The following is a 21,851-nucleotide window of genomic DNA, read 5'->3' on the forward strand; positions in this document are numbered from 1 at the left end:
ATACAGTCTTCTAAGACTGAATCAGGAAGAAATAGAACATCTGAACAGACTGATTACTAATAATAAATTGACTCAGTAGTCAAAAATCTCCCAAGAAACAGAAGTCTAGGACCAGATGGTTCCACAGGTGAATTCTGCCAAACATTTAAAGAATTAATACCTGTCCTTCTCAAACTATTTCAAAAAATTGAAGAGGGAGGAATGCTTCCAAACTCATTCTATGAGGCCAACATTACCCTGATACCAAAACCAGACAAAGACACTACAAAAAGAGAAAATTGTAGGCCAATATCCCTGATGAATGTAGATGCAAAAATCCTCAGCAAAATATTAGCAGACTAAAATCAACAATACATTAAAAGGATCATACACCATGATTAAGTGGGATTTTTCCTAGGCATGCAAGGATGGTCAGTATGCACACGTTAGTCATTGTGATATGCCACATAAACAAAGCAAAGAATAAAAATTGTATGATTATCTCAATAGATGCAGAAATAGCTTTTGACAAAATTCGACATCCATTTATGATAAAAATTCTCAACAACGTGGGTATAGAGAGAACCTACCTCAACATAGTAAAGGCTGTATGTGACAAACCCACAGCTAATATCATATTCGATGGTGTAAAGCTGAAAGCATTTCTTCTAAGATCAGAAACAAGACAAGGATGCCCACTCTCACTACTTTTATTATATTGGAAGTCCTAACACAGCAATTAGTAGGAAAAATAAAAGCCAGCCTGATTGGAAAGGAATAAGTAAAACTGTCACTGTTTACTGATGACATGATACTTTATACTAAATATATATATATACTTTTTATTTTATATATATTGTTTATATATATATATACACACACACACTAAAAACTCCACCAAAAATTATTAGGATAAATGAATTCAGTGAAGTTTCAGGATACAAAATTAATATACAGAAATCTGTTGGGTTTCTATACACTAATAACGATCTATCAGAAAGAGAAATTAAGAAAACCCTCCCATGACAATTGCATCAAAAACAATAAAATACATAGGAATAAATTTAACCAAGGCGAAGAAAGACCTATACTCTGAAAGCTATAAGACATGGATGAAAGAAACCGAAGACAAATAAATGGAAAGATGTATGTGCTCACGAATTAATACTGTTAAAATGTCCGTACTACCCAAAGCAATCTACAGATTCAATGCAACCCCTATGAAAATACCATTGGTATTTTTCACAAAACTAGAACAAATAATCCTAAAATTTGTATAGAACCACAAAAGACCCAAAATAGCCAAGCAATCTTGAGAGAGAAGAAAGCTGGAGGTATCACATTTCCAGATGTCAAACTGTACTACAAAGCTATAATAATCAAAACATTATGATACTGGCACAAAAACAAATGCAGAGATAATGTAACAGAATAGAAAACCCAGAAATAAACCCACAAATATATCGTCAATTAATCTACAACAAAGGAGGCAAGAATATTCAGTGGGGAAAAAGCTGTTTCGATAAATGATATTCGGAAGACTGGACAGCTCTAGGCAAAAGAATGAAACTGGACTACTTTCTTTCGGTATGTGTAAAAATACACTCAAAATGGATTAAAGACTTAAACGTAAGACCTGAAACCATAAAACTCCTAGAAGAAAACTTAGGCAGTAAACTGTTTGACATCAGTCTTAATAATTTTTTGGATCTGTCTCCTCAGGCAAGGGCAACAAAAGCAAAGATAAACAAATGAGACTACGTCACACTAAAAAGCTTTTACACAGCAAAGGAAACCATCAGCAAAATGAAAAGGCAATCTACCAAATGGGAGAATATACTTGCAAATGATATATCTGATAAAGGGTTAATGTCCAAAATGTATAAAGAGCTCATACAACTCAATATCAAAAAAATAATTCAATAAAAAATGAGAGGAACTGAATAGACATTTTTCCAAAGACATTTACAGATGCCCAACAGACATGTAAAAAGATGCTCAACATCACTAATCCTAAGGGAAATGCAAATCAAAACCATCAAAAGACAATAAATGTCAAGTGTTAGTGAGGATGTGGAGAAAAGGGAGCCCTCGCGCACTTTTGGTGGGAATGTATACTGTTGCAGCTACTATGGAGAACAGTATGGAAGCTTCTAAAAACATTAAAAACTAACATATGACCCAGCAGTTTGACTTCTGGGTATTACCTGAAGAAAACAAAAACACTAATTTGAAAAGAAATATGCACCCTTATGTTCATTGCAGCATTATTTGCAATAGCCGAGATGTGGAAGCAGCCTAAGTGTCCATCGGTGGATATATTGGTAAAGAAGATGTGGCATATATTTATTCAGTGGAATATTAGCCATAAAAAAGAATGAAATCTTGTCATTTGTAGCAACATGGATGGATATAGAGGGTGTTATTCCAAGTGAAATATGTCAGACAGAGAAAGATAAATATCATCTGATTTCACTTATATGTGGAATCTAAAAAACAAAACAAATGAACAAACAAAACAGAAACAGACTCATAGACACAGAGAACAGGTTGGTCATTGCCAGTGGTGAAGCTGGTGGTAGGTTGGGCAAAATAGGTGAAGGGGATTAAGAAGTACAAACTTTCAGTTATAAAGTAAATAAACCATGGGGGTATAATATACAATGTAGGGAATATAGTCAATAATATTATAATGACTTTGGTGACAGATTGTTGGTAGAATCATTGTAGTGATTATTTCGTAATGTGTGTAAATGTCAAATCACTACGTGTACACCTGAAACTAACATAATGTTCTATGTTAACTAAAATTCAATAAAAAAATTTGAACTTTATGTTATTCAATTCCAAAGATATTTTTCATATACTTTAATGTGTCATCATCTGCTTTTCCATACCTTCATCGTTTTTGTTTTGGTGATACAAACTTCATTTAGCACTTCATGAAGTGAACAGTCTTCTTTCAGAGAGCTGCTGCCCGTTCCCTTCAACTTGAAACAAGCTCTTCCCTTGCTTCCTTTGACACATTCTTAAGAATTTATTTGTCTCCCTGGCTGCTCCTTTTAAATGTCTATTTTCAATTTAAAATTTGATTGTCTTCTGGAAGTTTTCTATTTATCTTCTAATTATTTTTTACTTGTCTCTGCCAAATGAGACTTGTTAAAAAAAGTTGAGCCTAACAACAAAAAATCAAACAACCCAGTCAAAAGATGGGCCGAGGACATGAACAGACATTTCTCCAAAGAAGATATACGGATGGCCAATAGACATGAAAAGATGCTCATCATCACTCATCATCAGGGAAATGGAAATCAAAACTACACTAAGATATCACCTTACACCTGTCAGAATGGCAAAAATAACCAAAACAAAAAGTGACAAATGTTGGAGAGTTTGTGGAGAAAAAGGAACCCTCATACACTGTTGGAGGGAATGCAAACTGGTGCAGCCACTATGGAAAACAGTACGGAGATTATTCAAAAAATTAAAAATAGAAATACCTTATGAACCAGCCATCCCACTACTGGGTATCTATCCAAAGAGCTTGAAGTCAGCAATTCCAAAAGTCCCATGCACCCCTATGTTCATCACAGCATTATTTCCAATAGCCAAGATGTGGAAGCAACCTAAGTGCCCATCAACTGATGGTTGGATAAAGAAGATATGGTATATATATGTATACACACACACACACACACACACACGTATATATATGTATACACACACACACACACACACACACACGTGCGCGCGCGCGCGTGCACGCAATGGAATACTACTCAGCCATAAAGACGGATAAAATCGTCCCATTCACAACAACATGGATGGACCTTGAGGGTATTATGTGAAGTGAAATAAGCCAGATAGAGAAAGACGAACTCTGTATGACTCCACTGATAGGTGGAAGTTAAACATATAGACAAAGAGAACTGATTGGTGGTTACCAGGGGAAAGGGGGGGTGAGGGGAGTGCACAAAGGGTGAAGTGGTGCACCTACAACATGACTAACAATAATGTGCAACTGAAATTTCACAAGGTTGTAAACTATCATAATCTTAATAAAAAGTTAAAATACCACACAAAAAATATTTAGAAATAAACTTGATATCCTATAATATGAAATATGTCACCAAAAGCCATTGGAAGTCATAACTATGCATATAACATATTTTAAATATTTTAACAATCTGTCTTTTATACTCATGCTTTAGTACATTTTTTACTAAATAAAGATTTGCTTGTCTTAGATATCCCCATAGGAATTGTATGTGGAGGTCTAACTGTCCTAACAACTTTGATAATGTGCTAAAAAGATTGGAAATGTGTTTTGAATTTATTGTTTATTTGATATCAAATAATAAAATAGTGAAATTGTCTGCAAAAGTTACCCCCCCAAAAAAAGTTGAGCCTAACCTTGTCAGGTAAATTAGTTACATACCTTTGTTCTCTCTAGGAAAAGAAAGATTAGAGGTTATCATGATGGATAGATTATGAGGGTTCAACCTCTTCAGCCGTGTCCCCTGGAGTAAAGGCTTGCTCCCTTCATACACGGTGTTTGTACTGTTCTTCTTCATTCCTGGAACATTATCTTCCCACACTCTGGCTAACTCTGACTCATCCATCTATCTTAGAAGTCATTTTCTAAGAAAGCTTCCCTCTCCTCCTGCCCTCCCTCTGCCAACTCTCCCCACGTCTACCAGTAGTTTACATACTCCTGATGCTCAGTTGTAATTGTTTGTGTCATTCTCTTTCTGATTATGGTCTTATCCTTCACAGAGTACAGTGCCTTAGGAAATAATATCTTAATTCCAAGACACTGTCAATTATATGATCCAGAGTCATGTTTTTCAAAGGGGAAAAATATTTACATCCTGAAGGTTCTGTCATTTCATTGCTGACCATAGTGTGATCTTTTTAAAGAAGCCCCAATGTGGAGTTGCACATCACTCAAACAAAACACTTTTTTATCTGTGGTTAAGTTTGCATAAAAATGCAGCATTTACTTTTTTGCTTGATAGCTGGCAAGTCTCTTACAGTTCTTAAGTTTTTTAGAATCTTAAAAGTCTATTATAATTAATATTCTGAAATATCAATGTGATAAAACCTTAACTTCTTGGAAAAATGATACTTCCTCTTGCATTAAATTTTTTACCATCTTGGACTTTTTTCACTTTTTATATCTCACATTTATAATCACGTTTATGCCATTGTGTTATGAGTTATATAGTGAAGAAGATGTTTTCACAATTTGTTATAGTGTCTAATACATAATAGTTGCTCAATAAACAAATTTTGAACAAATGCCTTTGAACTTCTTAAGTTAAGGATGTAATCTGAGAGAAAAAGAATGAAAATAAGAATAATTCTGCTCAATCAGAAATAAATACTGAATGAAAAATGATAATTATTTACAAGTCTGGTTTAAAAGAAAATCTAGGAGTCATGGGGAGATAACAGAATTAAGTTAGCTTTGGCTGCAGATAAGTTCTCACATAGCTTCTTTTTGTTTTTCTCTTCTCATTTCAGTTGACTTTTATTGGCACACAGCTATGCGTATCTTTAGGCTTTTTATATCTGTGGTATAGCATACTTTGCAGAAAAACAAGTTTTTAGCCTATCAGATTTGTTTTATCAGGTTTTTAAAAACGTTCCACATTCAGATAATTTTTTTTAATCTTTTGATACCTGGGAATGGCTTTATACAGTTCTGTTTTAAAGGCATTACGCTTAACAAAAGAAAGATTATAAGAAGCTGTAATTTAGAGTCTTTGGGCAAACTACAAGTTATCATGATTCATTTTAATTTACATGTAAACATGTAAAGGAGGTGTCACAGAAATATAAAAAATATCAAGTCAATTATTTAATAGCATTATTGCTTTTTATTATTGATGATTCTGCCTGAAACTATATGGTTGCTAGAATAACTTTTTATTTTTAATTTTTTTAGGAATATTTTGAAAAGAAAAGGTTAAAATCAAAAATGAAATTATGGGGAGTTTTATCCCCTGTCAAAAATTCTGCTGTCAGTTTAGACCTCCTTAACCTGTATATGGTAAATCAGATATCTTGCCAGAAGAAAAGACCTGGTAAGTCAGCCTCTCCAGTAACATTTTGTTTTGAGTCTGATGTGATCATAATGTTTAGTTTTCCAATAATTTTGTAATTTTAGAACTCAAAGGATGTGGAAAGTAATTTTAAAACTTGATTGCCCTCTTAAATTAGAAGCTTTGTTAGTCTCTGCTTAAAATGTTTTATTGTTTAATCCATTTCTTTTTTTTTAGGTGGTGTGTTATATAAAATTAATTTTATAAGGTATGGTTAAACTTATAGCGTTGTTTCAATTATTATGTTATTTTGTCTAGGCAGATAGTTACCAAAGTTTGGCTAAAGAGCAGGGAATAAATATCTTTACTGTCTTATCCTATTTGGAGAATTTGTTTGAAAGGAAGAGCTGAACAAGTTTTTGCCTCAATGATTAGTTTCCTATCTCATAACTTGAATTTCTTAGACATTCTTGGGATGTTAACTATAGTAGTCTAATACTTCAAAATAAAGTTCATTTTGGCCTGCACTTTGATTCTTCAAGTAAATAAAAAGTTTAATCAGAGTATTTTTTTCTCTCTCAAGGAAACTTGTGTCTGATATTTAATTTTTAAAACAAGTGCTAAAATGAGAGCTTAAGAACTGAGTTCATAAAAAAGGGATTGAAATTGATCACAGTATTGTTAGTGTCTCCTCTTTTCCTTTCTGTGCTATTTTTGTTTCTCCACAGATGACAGTTGTCACAAGTAAATGTAGTCACACTTTAGTAGAAGTAAATACATTATTAATAAACTTTAGGAATAAAAGTTTCTGTTGTAAATATATTTGCTATATTTAGTTCTTTTTCTTCATTTGTGTAATAGTGTTATCAGCTATTGTCACCATGTCTTACATTAGATCCTCGGATCTTATTCATCATTTTGCTGAAAGTTAGTACCCTTTTCCCAACCTTTCCCTATCCCCCAATCGCCAGATCCTGGCAACCACTTTTCTATTCTCTGTTTCTATGAGTTTGAGTTTTTTTTTTTTAGATTCCACATGTAAGTGATACCATGCAGTATTTGTCTTTCTCAGTCTGGCTTATTTCACTTAGCATAATGCCTTCTAGCTCCGTCCATGTTGTCACACATGGCAGGATTTCATTCTTTCTCATGGCTCAGGAATATTCCATTGTATATATACACACACACACATATACACACCACACCATCTTTATCCATTCATCCATTGATGGACGCTGAGGTTGTTTCCATATTTTGGCTCTGTGAATTATGCTGCTGTGAACTTGGGAGTGCAGATATCTCTTTGGGATCTTGTTTTCATTTTATTTGGATATATACCCAGAAGTGGGATTGCTGAATCATATGATAGTTCTATTTTTAATTTTTTGAGGAACCTCTATATTGTTCTCCATAGGGCTTGCCCCAATTTACATTCCCACCAACCATGCACAGGGTTCCCTTTTGTCCACATCCTTGCAAACACTTCTTACCTCTTGCCTTTTTTTTTTTTTACTTTTTGTGAGGAAGTTTGGCCCTCAGCTAATATCTGTTGCCCATCTTCTTCTTTTTCTTTCTTTCTCTCCCCAAAGCCCCAGTACATAGTTGTATATCCTAGTTGCAGGTCATTCTAGTTTTTCTATGTTGGATGCTGCCACAGCATGGCTAGATGAGCAGTATATAGCTCTGTGCACAGGGTCTGGACTGGCGGACCCTGGGCCACTGAACTGGAGCACACAAACAACTATTCGGCCACGTGGTCAGCCCCCTCTCTTGTCTTTTCGATGATAGTCATTCTAACAGGTGTGAGGTGATATCTCATTGTGGTTTTGAATGCATTCCACTGAGGATTAGTGATGTTGAACACCTTTTCATGTACCTGTTGCTCAGTTGTATGTCGTCTTTGGAAAAATGTCTGTTCAGAGGGTCCTCTGCTCATTTTTTAATCGATTGTTGTTTTTTTGATATTGAGTTGTATGAGCTCTTTATGTATTTTGAATATTAATCCCTTATCAGACAATATGATTTGCAAGTATTTTCTCCCATTCTTTAGATTGCATTTTCATTTTGTTGGTGGTTTCCTTTGCTATACAGAAGCTTTTTGGTTTGATGTAGGACCAGTTGTTTATTTTTGCTTTTATTCCTTTTACTTTTGGTGTCAAATCCAGAAAATCATCATGAAGACTGATGTCACGGAGCTTATTCCTTATGTTTTCTTCTAGGAGTTTTATGGTTTCAGGTCTTGTATTTAAGTCTTTAATCCATTTTGAGTTGACTTTTGTGTATGGTGTAAGATAGGGTTCCAATTTAATTCTTTTACATGTGGCTGTCCAGTGATGTATTTAACTTTGTATATTTCCTTTCTCCCTCACTCTGTTTTCATTCATACATTGAACATATGTTTTTTGAGTACTTACCCTAAGTATTGTATTGTATTCTGGAAGTAGAACAGAAAATAACAGGGGCAGGACATGCTGCTGTAGGGGAGGAAGAGAATTCCTCTATCTGTTGTAGGTTCTTCTGGCTGGGCTATGAATTAAATTGACATGAGACAGAATAAAAGGAGAAAGTCAAACAAAGCTTTGTAACATGTATACATGGGAAAAATCCAGGAAAACTGGTTAACTCCCAGACTGGCTAAGGTTGTCATCTTAAATACTGTCTTTGGCTAAAGACAAAGGAGCATGTTGGGGGTGGGAGGGAGTCAGTTATGGGAGATTACCAGAAAAGGACAGTAAACAAGAGAAAGGTTATTATGCGGATTTAAGTCCTTGCCTTCTGCCTTGATAGGAGTTTCTGGACATAAGGGTATCCCCCCTCTTCCTGGTACAGAGAGGGAGTTACCTTTACAAATGGAGATTTCCCTTACAAATGTAAATGTGTTTTACAGAGGGTAGCTTCTACTTTTCAGAGCTTCTCGCCTGTCTGCAGTTTCTTAAAAGTAATCAGCCCCAAATAATCCTCATGCCAAAGAGACACATTTTGGGGTGGCCAATTCTGATCCCCCACACTACCAAAAAATAAGGCACCTTGGCATATTGAATATTTTGAGCTGAGGAATTTGAGGAAGCAGCATGTGCAGGAAGGATTTTCATGTGAGAGGTGCCCTCGCTATACCCCGAGAAAAGGAACGTTGTTATCTCCAACCCAGAGGGAACACCGAGAGGAATCTAATGAACAGACCTTGCTGTTTCCCTCAGTTTACTACACTTAGCTGATACCCCTTTTTGTCCTGTCCCATTTCCCCAGGACTTTCCGCTCTTCATCAAACCTAGCTTAAAAATGCTCAGGTTTAACCACTTTGGGTCTTCATTTCCTTACAAAGTTTTCCACCTAAAACTTATATTAAATAAATTTGTATGCTTTTTCTCTTGTTAATCTGTCTTTTGTTACAGGCCCCCAGCTGATAATTTAGAAGAGAAAAGATTTTTCCTCCTCTACCAAAGCAAGATTTTATTAGTTAGGACTCATGACTGCAAATTACAGAAACTTAAAAAATATATATTTACTTACTTAATGTTGTGGACTGAATGTTTGTGTGCCCCTAAAATTCATATGTTGATGTGATATTAGGAGGTTGGGCCTTTAGGAGGTGATTGGGTCAGGAGAGTGGACCCTGATGAATGGAATTAGTGCCCTTGTAAAAGAGACCCCAGAGAGTTTTCTCACCACTACCACTGTGTGAGGACACAGGGAGAAGACAGCTGTCTGTGAACCAGGAAGCGAGCCCTCACCAGACAGCGAATCTGCCAGCACTTTGATCTTGGACTGCCCAGCCTCCAAACTGAGAAATAAATTTCTATTTTGTATAGTTCACACAGTCTATGGTAGTCTGTTATAGCAGCCTGAACGGACTAAGACACTTAACTAAAAGGAAGGGTAGTGGTGCATCTGGGCCTCAGAGACTGCTTGAGTCAGGAAATTGAATACTACCAAGATTCTTTTTCACTTCAGATACTAGTTTTATTCTCTCAGACTGTCTTCATCAATGAAGCTTAAAATGTGACATTAAAAAACTAACATTGACAACTAGAAGCTATGTACCAGGGGGCTTTGGGGAGAAAAAGGAAAAATAAAATCCAAAAAAACCCCACTATGAACTAACATTGCTCATCTCTCCAATTTCACCACCAGGGAAATACTGAGAGCTGCTTCTCTGATTCTGAATTTTTTAATTCTGCTGGAAGGATGTTGCCTTGCTCTGCTGGTGTCAGGTCTCAGCGCTGGAACAATTACTTATAACCAGAGGGGTGTAATACCATTATTGAGTGGCAGGTGGTTGCCACTAAACCAATTATTTTTTCCAGGGAAGCAGGGTTATATAAGAAGATAGAAGCTCTCCACTGCAACTCTGTAGTTTGTGCATGTGTAAAAAGCATTTCCTGGAAAAGGAGCATAATTAAAAGTACTAAGCGGTCAAAATAGTTATATTGTCTGTAAGGAGAGACAAGGCTGCTGCATCTAAAGTTTAAAAATCTAGTGAGGGAGATAGAGTTAATCAAGTACAGTAAACTATGTTAAGTGCTATAATAGGGAACATATGTAGTGCTATGGGAGTGTGTAATATAGCAATTGATACAGTCTAGGGGTTAGGGAAGTTTTGAAGGAATCAAAAAATAAAGCAAAATTTGTAGGGCCCCTTTCATGAGGAGAATGTAAGATGATGAAGAAAAAGATGATTTGAATTATCTGTGATAGTTGCTAGTACTGTAATGTCTTCTATCATGTATAGAATATAGGTGGTTTTAGTAAATATCTAAGATGTACATTTACTTAATGACCATGGTATATCAACCAATGCTTTTAAAATATTTTATTATTCATTCTTAATTTTTAATTGCAACTTTTTCATTATAGAAACTGTGAGAAAACCGATCCATGTGAATATGAATAGAGACATAAAAATGCCCCTGAGAAAACATGATTTAGAACTTCCAATGTCGCCTCATCTTGCCCCGTCTAACCTCTGCATTGATGATATGGAAAACAAGTAGGTTTTAGCTAGGTTGTATATTATTAGGTATTTGAAAGAGTCATTATCAACTCTGTTTTATTCATTGGGAAATGTATAAAGGGATTATCCTAGCTCCAGTTTTTGTTTGTTTGACTGTTAGCAGTATTATTAAACTATTAAGACCTTTGTCAATGAACTAATATCCATGCTAAGTGTTTTTTGGATGCATAGTTTGACTTTCCTTATCATAAAAATCTCTCTCTAGTAATAATGTAATTTTTATAAAACACAGTAATATTATAACCCTGGAATGATTTGCTTAAGAGTTCCATATGTTTTCATATTTGTATAGAACAGTATGAATTTTAAATATTTATAAAAGATAATCAATTTTATTGCCACCTATGTGTTTAACTGTTACATTTTCTTTTCATTAGTTTACACTATCAAAGACAAGGCAGCAAGGAAGAACTTGGCCCAGTTAAGGTGAGAGTTAAACAAAAATTTTTTTAAGTTATTTTAACAATTGTGACATGCCACTGTTACCCAACCAGGTTCATTTTTGCCCGCCGCCCAGAAAGCCAAACACTGAGATGACGAGATAGCAGCAGAGAGAGGGTTTACTCACAAGGTAGCCATGTGAGGAAGCGAGCTCATGAGCCTGAAATTTGCTTCCCCGAAAACAGAGACTCAGGGATATATATGGGCCGGGGTCAACGTGGTCTGGAATGTGGAGAGAGGTGATTGGAGGTGAGGAGAGGTGAGGTAATGATGAGCTGCACAAGCGTAGTCAGACTTGATGCCTCTTCATAGGACCCATGTTCACAAAATGGCGACATCAGCATGATCTGAGGGGAGAGTTTTTAGCCCCTTCAAGTTAAAAGGTCGCCTGTCGGACATCTCCGTGGGCCCAGTTGATGAGTTGGTGGTCTCAACTGGCCTGAAGTGGACAAGGAGTTCCAATTCCTGAAAAACAGCTCACACACGCATTACCATGGTGATCCAGGCACCAGGAAGATGTTACCTATAGGAGCCTAGCGGGAGTCAGCATATTGCCTAAACAGCACAATTAACAATGAGTGGGTTAAGCAGCTAAAAGCTATAATCAGTAATTGCAAAAGGGAAAAAAACTTTAGTTCCTAGCTACTTAATCATCAGTGGCTCACTTTCTGCCAGTTTCACCATCAAGTGATATAAATTTTTTGAGAATCAGAGAAAATTAGTTATCCTTTAAAAAAATTTTTAGTCTTTAAAATTGTTCTTTTAGAAGTTTTTAATGTAAGAAACCTATACCTTAAGAATATTTTAACGATTGCTTATGAGAAACCCTTTGGAGTTCTGGTAATGTAGACTAGGCCTTTGTGTGCAAAGCATTTGATTCTGCCTGTCACTGAAGAGCTGCAAAGGATAATTCATTTGGGGAGTTCTCCTTTGGGTTCATGTGATCATTGAGCGATTCATGTTTTCAAACGTGGTGACCCGACTATTTTATTTTATATCAAATTGTGATTTTCAATATTCATGTTGATCCCAAGATTATTTTTCTTTCAAAGTATATTTCAAATAATTATTTTTTAGCAAATAAGACTTTAATCAATTAGAAAACACATAGATTGTGATTAAAGCTTGAAATGTGAAAGTCCAATGCCATATTATTAATTATTCTTTCCTTTGAATAGCCAAAGTTAAGCTACGTCAGAAAGATAATGGCAGTGATACTAAAATCTCTTGGAAATCTTTCACCTGAATTGTAGATAAATGAAACTTAGATTTCCTGTCATTAGGAGATGACCTGCAGGAATGGAGCTTGAGGGTAGAGGGGACCATCGGTGAGAAAGGCAGATGGAAAGGAGCTCTTAAGTATAATCTTAGTTGATAACCTCTCTTGTCTTAGTAAGGACTGTCAGTTACTGATGACTTGCCTTTACTTGGGACTTTTTCTCTAACTCGTGACCTTTTTCACTTTTATTTTAACTTTCCTCGTCTCTAGTTTATATATTTTGGCAAATCAAATGATTGTATCTTCTTTCCTATAGTCCTCACAAGTCATGGACTCATATACAATGTTTGAACCTCAATTGAGCAGAATAGAAAACTGCAGCTTCACACCACCATCTTTGTCAGCAGAATTAGCTTCTAACAGAGATATTACAGGACAAAATTTTATTCCCAGAATAGTGCCTAGTCCTCAGAAAGTTGCATATGAAAAAAAGCAGAATGAACAGGTACCTTTCTTTTTTTAAATAAAAGTCTTTATTGAGTTAGATAGGTTACAATCTTGTGAAATTTCATTTGTACATTATTGTTTGTCAGTTGTGTTGTAGGTGCACCCCTTCACCCTTTGTGCCCAACCCCCACCCCATCTTTCCCCTGGTAGCCACTAATCTGTTCTCTTTGTCTACATTTTTAAATTCCTCATATAAGTGGAGTCATACAGAAATTGTCCTCCTCTATCTGGCTTATTTCACTTAACATAATTCCCTCAAGGTCCATCCATGTTGTTGCAAATGGGACGATTTTGTTCTTTTCTATGGCTGAGTAGTATATCCAGTCATCTGTTGATGGGCACTTAGGTTGCTTCCATGTCTTGGCTATTGTAAATAATGCTGCAGTGGACATTGGGGTGCATGGGACTTTTGGAATTGCTGACTTCAAGCTCTTTGGATAGATACCCAGTAGTGGGATGGCTGAGTCATAAGGTGTTTCTATTTTTAATTTTTTGAGGAATATCCGTACTGTTTTCCATAGTGGCTGCACCAGTTTGCATTCCCACCAGCAGTGTATGAGGGTTCCTTTTTCTCCACAACCTCTCCAACATTTGTTACTATTTGTTTTAGTTATTTGTGTCATTCTAATGGGTGTAAGGTGATAGCTTAGTGTAGTTTTGATTTGCATTTCCCTGATGATCAGCGGTGATGAACTTCTTTTCATGTGTCTATTTGGCCATCCGTATATCTTCTTTGGAGAAATGTCTGTTCATGTCTCCTGCCCATTTTTTGATCGGGTTGTTTGATTTTTTTGTTGTTGAGTTGTGTGAGTTCTTTATATATTATGGATATTAAGCCTTTGTCAGATATATGACTTGCAAATATTTTTTCCCAGTTAGTGGGTTGGTTGTTTGTGAACAGGTCCCTTTCACTCACTAGTTCTTAGCATTTTATATTTTTGTGATATGCTCTTTTTGTCTTTTTATGGATTGAAAAAATATTAGTTGTGGGTTGCTATAGATATAGCCAAATTAGGAGAGAAATTAAGTATAATAATTCTTCTTAGGTCAAAAACTTAATTCTCTGGGCTGTAGAAGATTGTGAATCCCAAAACTGGAATGTTCTTTAAAAGTCTTTGAAATCATCATCTTTTTATAAAATTATTGATAGTAAAATTGACCATAGTTCAATGTGTTATGTAATACTTGATTGTAATCACAGTAAAGGAGTAGTTGGTGATGTCATGATGGCCCAGTATACATGATATGGAAAGGATCCTGTGAATAGCAGTACATAATCTCAGTGATGTCATAGTAATCTGTTAAAGTATAAGTTGTGATGGCTTGATTCTTCCTATGACTTGAAAGATAGCTGGTTATATGCACTTCCATCCAAGACTATGCACATATATGTATATAGATAGAGATATTTAGTGCTAAAATGTTCAATCGTTGTAGTCTCTATAGTTAAAATTATAAAAACATCCAAATTTTTGAAGTTTGAAATATATATGCCATAGAACATACCAAGAAATGATCTTTTACTAAGTTTACATAGAGTTAAAAAATATAAAATTATTAAAGGTTACTATACTAATATATAATGGTAGTGAGTAAAATGGTTATGTAAACACTCTATCTTGTTAACAAGGTTAACAAGAATATTTAGTTTTGAATCTCTCCCATTTTTAGCATGAGGTGGTTTTATGTGATATTTGTGTATTATTTCTAAATTAATTTATAATTAGCAAATTTATAATCATTTATAAATTATAGTTATATATTACAGTATTATAGTTATATACAATATGTAATGATATTCAATTTTATTGAAGTATATTTTCTGCTTTTCTGAGAAGGGAAAATGATGTATTGTGCTAGGCTTATTAATTTAAGGACCCAATAATTTTTTGTTGTTGCTTTGGTGAGGAAGATTGGCCCTGAGCCAACATCTGTTGCCACTCTTCCTCTTTTTGTTTGAGGAATATTGTTGCTGAGCTAACACCTGTGGCCCTCTTCCTCCATTTTGTATATGGGTTGCTGCCACAGCATGGTTTGTTGAGTGGTATGTAGGTCTGTGCCCAGGATCTGAACCAGTGAACCCTAGGCCGCCGAAGCATAGTGTGGGAACTTAACCACTATGCCACTGGGCTGGCCCCCCAATAATTTTCGAGTGATGCAATGAAAAACATTCAGTTACCCGTTCCATTTGTATTTTATAAGATTAAAACTTGCATCCTACATCAGCTTTAACTCATCCTTTCTTTGTTAAATAGTTTATAGGATAGAGAATGAGACCCTGTGTAATCTATACTTGAATAATCTTCTACTTAGAGACTGCAGGTTAGTGATTATCTCCAAAGGGGTAAATAATGTTGTACTTCATATGGCAGAAGAGAGAAAAGAGAAGCTAACGTCCCTGGTAAGCTGTGGTGTCACATTGTGAAGTATTAGGGAATTTATTTATTTGGATATATATTTGGAGAGATTTCAGGAAAATTAAAATGAGACTATAAATTACATAAGAAAATGAGTTGAAAAACAGGTTAGAATAAAAAGTGGTCTGGGGCTTACTAGTCCCTGGAGAAGTAGTATTGAGCCAATATATAATATTCTCTTCTGTTTTGATTTATTTGTGTGTTTCTCGCTTCAAGGGATGACATTGTCCCTGCACCATTGACACTGTCTCTCTGAGGCTGAGATGAGATGTGTTATCAGACTTTATTTTCAGCTTTTCTTGATTTTAGACCTTTTTTTAAAAAAAGACTTTTAGTATCTCTTTTTGCCTGCACGTCTTTTTTTTTCTGACTCTTTCTGTCATTGCTTGTCTTTGGACGTCTCGTTTCTGTGTTTCATGGCTTATACATAAAATATACTACAGATATGAATTATTATTGCTGGATAGATTAGTGTTGGGCCATTATAATATCTTTATATGGTACCTTCCTCATTAACAAATGGGTTATCACATCTGCTTTTCACAAGAGTCTTTCCATACTTTCCCCGTTTTGCATTCAGTGGTAGCGATATTCAGAAAGATTAAAGTAGCAGAGGCTGGCCCTGTGGCCGAGTGGTTAAGTTCACGCGCTCCACTACGGCGGCCCAGGGTTGTGCCGGTTCGAATCCTGGACGTGGACATGGCACAGCTCGTCAGGCCATGCTAAGTCGGTGTCCCACATGCCACAACTAGAAGGACCCACAACTAAAAATACACAACTATGTAACGGGAGGTTTTGGGGAGAAAGAAGAAAGACAAAATCTTTTTTTTAAAAAAAGATTAAAATAGCAGTCTAAAATTACTTAGTAAATGGAGGAACTGAGATAAGTGCAGTTGTTTCCTTGGGAGAAATCATTATTTTCTGTCAGCGATATTTAACTTTTATTTACTCAAGATCTTGGTGTTCCGGGTCTTTTTTTTTAATCTTTTTTTACCTCTGAGAAAATGGTTAGCTCACCATAGATCAACCCTGTTATTTTAGCAGTCATTCAAATACTGACACTGCTTTCATTATTAGAACAGTATTTATTTTGTTTTCAATAAGGACACTTTCTTTTAGACTAAAAAATACATTTTTAAACTATAGATGTCTACTTAAATGAGGTTTTACGGTAAATTATTTAAATTGTATATATGTACATTTACCCTTTTGGCAGGTTCTTCCTTTTTTTTTTTTCAGCTCAGTAATGTTAATTATTCTAATTCCGTGATTTCCAAATTAAACAAAAATCAAGATGCTTTCAGTCCATCATATAAAACAGCACAATTTGGAACGTTATTTGAAAGATTAAACAGGTAAGCAAAGATGTTGAAGGAAATAAAGAACCTGTAGCATGCTTTCTTTGAGTTATTAATTTGATTTTACTGGACAGAAGTATTTTTAGTTAGAAACGTGAACAGACCTAAGTAAAACTTCTAAGGAAGAAAAAACACTGTAAGGAAAATGTAGCATTTAATTAAAGTAGTTATAAGTAACGATTTTCTGATGTATATATCTACCTTTCATTTATTTATTTTAAAAAATATTTTGGGCCAAGGTGCTTTGCGTCTGTTTTATAATCCCTATTTTATGAATTACTACTTTCTTTTTCTTTATCATAAACATAATAATTTTTTTTTCATATTTATGGTAGTTGATCAGTGCCCCATTTTTATTTTCTAGGTGTCTGTATTTAAACTCTGGTTCGTTGTTTTAAAAGACATTAAACTTGTAAAACCAGTTTGAATCACTCTTGGTAATCATAGTGAGAAACTTTGACTCTGTAATTCTGTCTCAGTCTTCCTCATTTTAGTAAATGGCACCACTATTCACTCAGTTGCTTAAGCTATAAAAAAGTTGTACCTGATTCCTTCCTTTCCTTCAGCTCCCAATATCTGTTTCACAAAGTATTGTCAATTCTGTATTCTAATAAACTTTAAAGTTATCTACTCATTTCTCCATCTCTACAGGTTCCATTTCAGTCTAAGCCACCACTGCCTCTTGCCTAGAATTGTAATAGCCATATAACAGTTCTTTTTGTTTCCTCTTTGTCCTTAGGTCTATTTTTTTTCACACTTTATTAATGTATAATCAACATACCATAAACTGAACTTATCTAAAATGTGCACTTTGGTAAGTTGTGACATATGTCAAAAATAATGACCATTCATCATCCCCAGTAGTTTCTTTGGGCACCTTTGTAATCCCTTCCTCTGGCTACTTTACATCCCTTACTCCCATCCCAAGGCAACTGCTGATCTGCTTTCTATCACTGTTGATTAGTTTGTATTTTCTAGAATTTTATATAAATTGCATTAATACAGTATGTTTTCCTTGTTTTGGTCTAGCTTCTTTGACCTAGCATAATTTGAGATTCATCTATGTCGTTGGTTGTGTATATCAATGGTTCATTCCTTTTTATTGCTGAGTAGTATTCCATTGTATGGCCATAGCACAGTTTATTCATCTGTTGATGACCATTTGGCTTTTTTCTCCAAGTTTTTGCTCTTCCAAATAAAGCTGCTATGAAAGTTCATATAGAAGTCTTTGTTTAGACATATGCTTTCATTTCACTTGGGGAAACATCTATGAGTGGAATGGCTGGGTCATATGGTAGGTATATGATTAAATTTTTAAGAAACTGACAAACTGTTTTCTAAAGTGATTTGTACCATTTTACATCGCATCAGCAGTGTATGAGAGTTCCAGTTGCAGCATACCTTTGACAACACTTGGTAAAGTCAGTCTTTTAAAATATACGCCATTCTAGTCAATATGTAATAGTATCTTACTTTGGTTTTAATTTTGCATTTCCCTAATGACTAATGATGTTGGCATCTTTTCATGTGCTTATCAGCCATTTGTGTATCTTTGGTGAAATGCTTACCTTTTTCCTTTCCTTAGTGGTGTCTTTTTGAAGTAAAAAAGGGTTTAATTTTGATGAAATACAGTTTATTAATTTTTTCATTTAGAAATTGTTTGTGTGTTGTCATAGCTAACAAGTCTTTGACTAAGCCAGGGCCGTGAAGATTTTTTCCTATGTTTTTTTCTGTCTTGTAGTTTTAGATCTTACATTTAGGTCTATGATCTGTTTTGAGTTAACTCTTATGTATTGTGTGAGGTAAGGGTCTAAATTCACCATTTGCATTTGTGGAAAGGAAAGAATATCTTTTCCCCACTGAATTGCTTTGGCACCTTTGTTGAAAATCGATTGACCAAAAATGTAAGTTGTTTTTCTTTTCCCCCAGGAATCTCAGTTCTGTTCCATCGGTTAATTATGTCTATCTTTATGTCAGTGCCACACTGTCCTGATTACTATAGCTTTACTGTATGTTTTGAAATTGAGAACTGTATTAGTCTTCCAGTTTGTTGTTCTTTTTTGAAAATGTTTTGGCTTTTCTTAGTCCTTTGCATTTCCATATAAATTTTAGCATCAACCTGTCAGTTTCTGGAAATAAAAAAAGCCTACTTGGATTTTGATAGGGATTCTATTGAATTTGTAGATCAATTTGGGGAAAATTGCCATCTTAACAATAGTGATTTTTCCAATCCATGAACATGAAATTTTTCTCCTATTCATTTTTTTTTGAATGTCGTAACAGCTTTATTCATAGTAGTCCCAAATTTGAACTAACCTAGATGTCCATTAAGAATAGAATATTATGGGGCTGGCCTGGTGGCATAGTGGTTAAGTTTGCATGCTCCACTTCGGTGGCCTAGGGTTTGCAAGTTTGGATCCCAGGGGCAGACCTAGCAACACTTGTCAACCCGCACTGTGGTGGCATCCCACATAAAATAGAGGAAGATTGACATAGAGATTAGCTCACTGACAATCTTCCTCAAGCAAAAGGAGGAAGATAGGCAACAGATGTTAGCTCAGGGCCACTCTCCCTCACACACACACAAAAGAATAGAATATTATATTATATTCATGCAGTGAAATAATACACAGAAATGAAAAAAAATAAACTGCTGATACATGCAGTAACAAGCATCTCCATGGAAGAATCTCAACACAAAAAGAGGACCATTGTGTAATTCCATTTATGTGGAGTTCAGACCCTGGCTGAATTAATGAATGGTGATAGCACTCAGAATGGTGGTTACTGTTGGGAGGGTGGACTTGGAGGGGCATGAGAGAACCTTCCAGTGTGTTTGAAGAGTTTTATTTTTCCAGATTTATTGAGATATAATTGACAAATAAAAATTGTATATATTTAAGATGTTCAAGATGATGATTTGCTATACATATACATTGTGAAATGATTACCACAGTCAAGCTAATTAACACATTCATCACCTCACATAGTTACCATTTTTGGGTATGTGATCAGACCACTTAAGATCTGCTCTATTAACAAATATGCAATTTACAAGTATACAATATAGTATTATTAACTATAGTCATCATCTTGTACATTAGATCCCCAGAACTTACTCATCTTATAACTGGAAGTTTGTACCCTTTGACTAATATCTCATTTCCCCTACTCCTCAGCATCTGGCAGCCACCATTCTATTCTCTGCTTCGAGTGTGACGTTTTAGATTCCATGTATGGGTGAAATCATATAGTATTTATCTTTCTGTGTCTGACTTATTTCACTTAGCATAATGCTCTCCCTCTTCATCTATGTTGTCACAAATGGCAAGATTTCCTTTTTTATGGCTGAACCATATTACATTGTGTTTGATCTTCTTTAATTTCTCTGAGTAATGTATTTTTTTTTAAAGATTGGTACCTGAGCTAACAACTGTTGCCAATCCTTTTTTTTTTGTCCTGCTTTTTCTCCGCAAATCCCCCCAGTACACAGCTATATATTCTAGTTGTGGGTCCTTCTACTTGCAGCATGTGGGATACTGCCTCAATGTGGCCTGATGAGTGGTGCCATGTCCGCGTCCAGGATCCGAACCGGCAAAACCTTGGGCCGCTGAAGCGGAGCGTGTGAACTTAACCACTTGGCCACTGGGCTGGCCCCTCAGTAATGTATTGTAGTTTTCAATATATAAGCAGTGTGCTGCTTTTGTTAAATTTATTTCTAAGTATCTTATTCTTTTTATGCTGTTGTGAATTGAATTATTTTCTTAATTTCATTTTTGGATTGTTCATTGCTAGTGTATAGAAATACAATTAATTTTTGTATATTGATCTTGTATCCTTCAACTTTGCTGAGATCATTATTAGTTCTAGTAGTATTTTTGTGGATTCTTTAGGAGTTTCACCATACTGGATTATGTTGTCTATAAATAAAGGTGTTTTTATCTCTCCTTTTTCAATCTGGTTGCCTTTTACTTGTTTTTCTTGCCTGAGTGACTACAGCCTCTAGTACAGTGTTGAATAGCAGTGATAAGAGTGGCCATGCTTGCATTTTTCCCACTCTTAGGGAAAAAGCATTTAGCCTTCACTATTAAGTATGATATTAGCTGTAGGTTTTTGTGTAGGTGCCCTTTATCAGGTTGAGGAAAGTCCCTTCTATTCCTAGTTCATTGAATGTTTTTATCATGGATTTTGTCAAATGCTCTTTCTGTGTCCCTTGAGATTATCATCTAGTTTTTCCCTTTATTCTATTAACATGTAATATATTACCGTATTTTGAAGTATTAAACTACCTTGCACTCCTGGGTTAAAAGCTGCTTGGTCATTATATATAAACCTCTTCATGTAATGCTGGATTTGGTTTGCTAATATTTTGTTTATGATTTTTGCATCCATATTCATTAGGAAAATTGGTCTGAATTTTTCTTTTCTTCTTATGTTTTTTGTCTGGCTTTCATATCAGAATAATACTGGCCTCATATAATAAAGTGTAAAGTGTTTGCTCTATTTAATAGAAGAATTTGTGGATTCTTTAGATGTTTTTGCATCAGGGCTATTCTTAGTGGGAAGGCTTTTTACTAATTTTTTTTACTTGTGTAAAGATCTATTCAGATTTTCTAATTTCTTCTTGAATCAGTTGTAGTAATATGTGTTTTTCTAGGAATTAATCCACTTCATCTAAGTTGTATGATTTTTAGCATAAGGTGATTTATAGTATTCCCTTGAAACCCTTTCAGTTTCTGTCAGGTTGGTGTTGATGTCCCTTTTTGAGTTCTAGATCTGTGTCTTTTCTCCTGTTTTTCTTGGTTAGTGTAGCTGAAGATTTGCTAATTTTATTGGTCTTTTTAAAGAACTAAGTTTAGGGTTTTATCAATT

At 35.1% G+C, this 21,851-nt stretch overlaps 1 pseudogene; it reads left to right on the forward strand.

Annotated features, from left to right (window-relative positions):
* Nucleotides 1–21,851, forward strand: part of LOC138918140 (regulator of DNA class I crossover intermediates 1-like) — a 72,344-nt pseudogene that overhangs the window by 19,782 nt on the left and 30,711 nt on the right.

This window comes from Equus caballus, chromosome 16, assembly GCF_041296265.1.
Source record: "Equus caballus isolate H_3958 breed thoroughbred chromosome 16, TB-T2T, whole genome shotgun sequence".
NCBI classification, from domain to species: domain Eukaryota; kingdom Metazoa; phylum Chordata; class Mammalia; order Perissodactyla; family Equidae; genus Equus; species Equus caballus.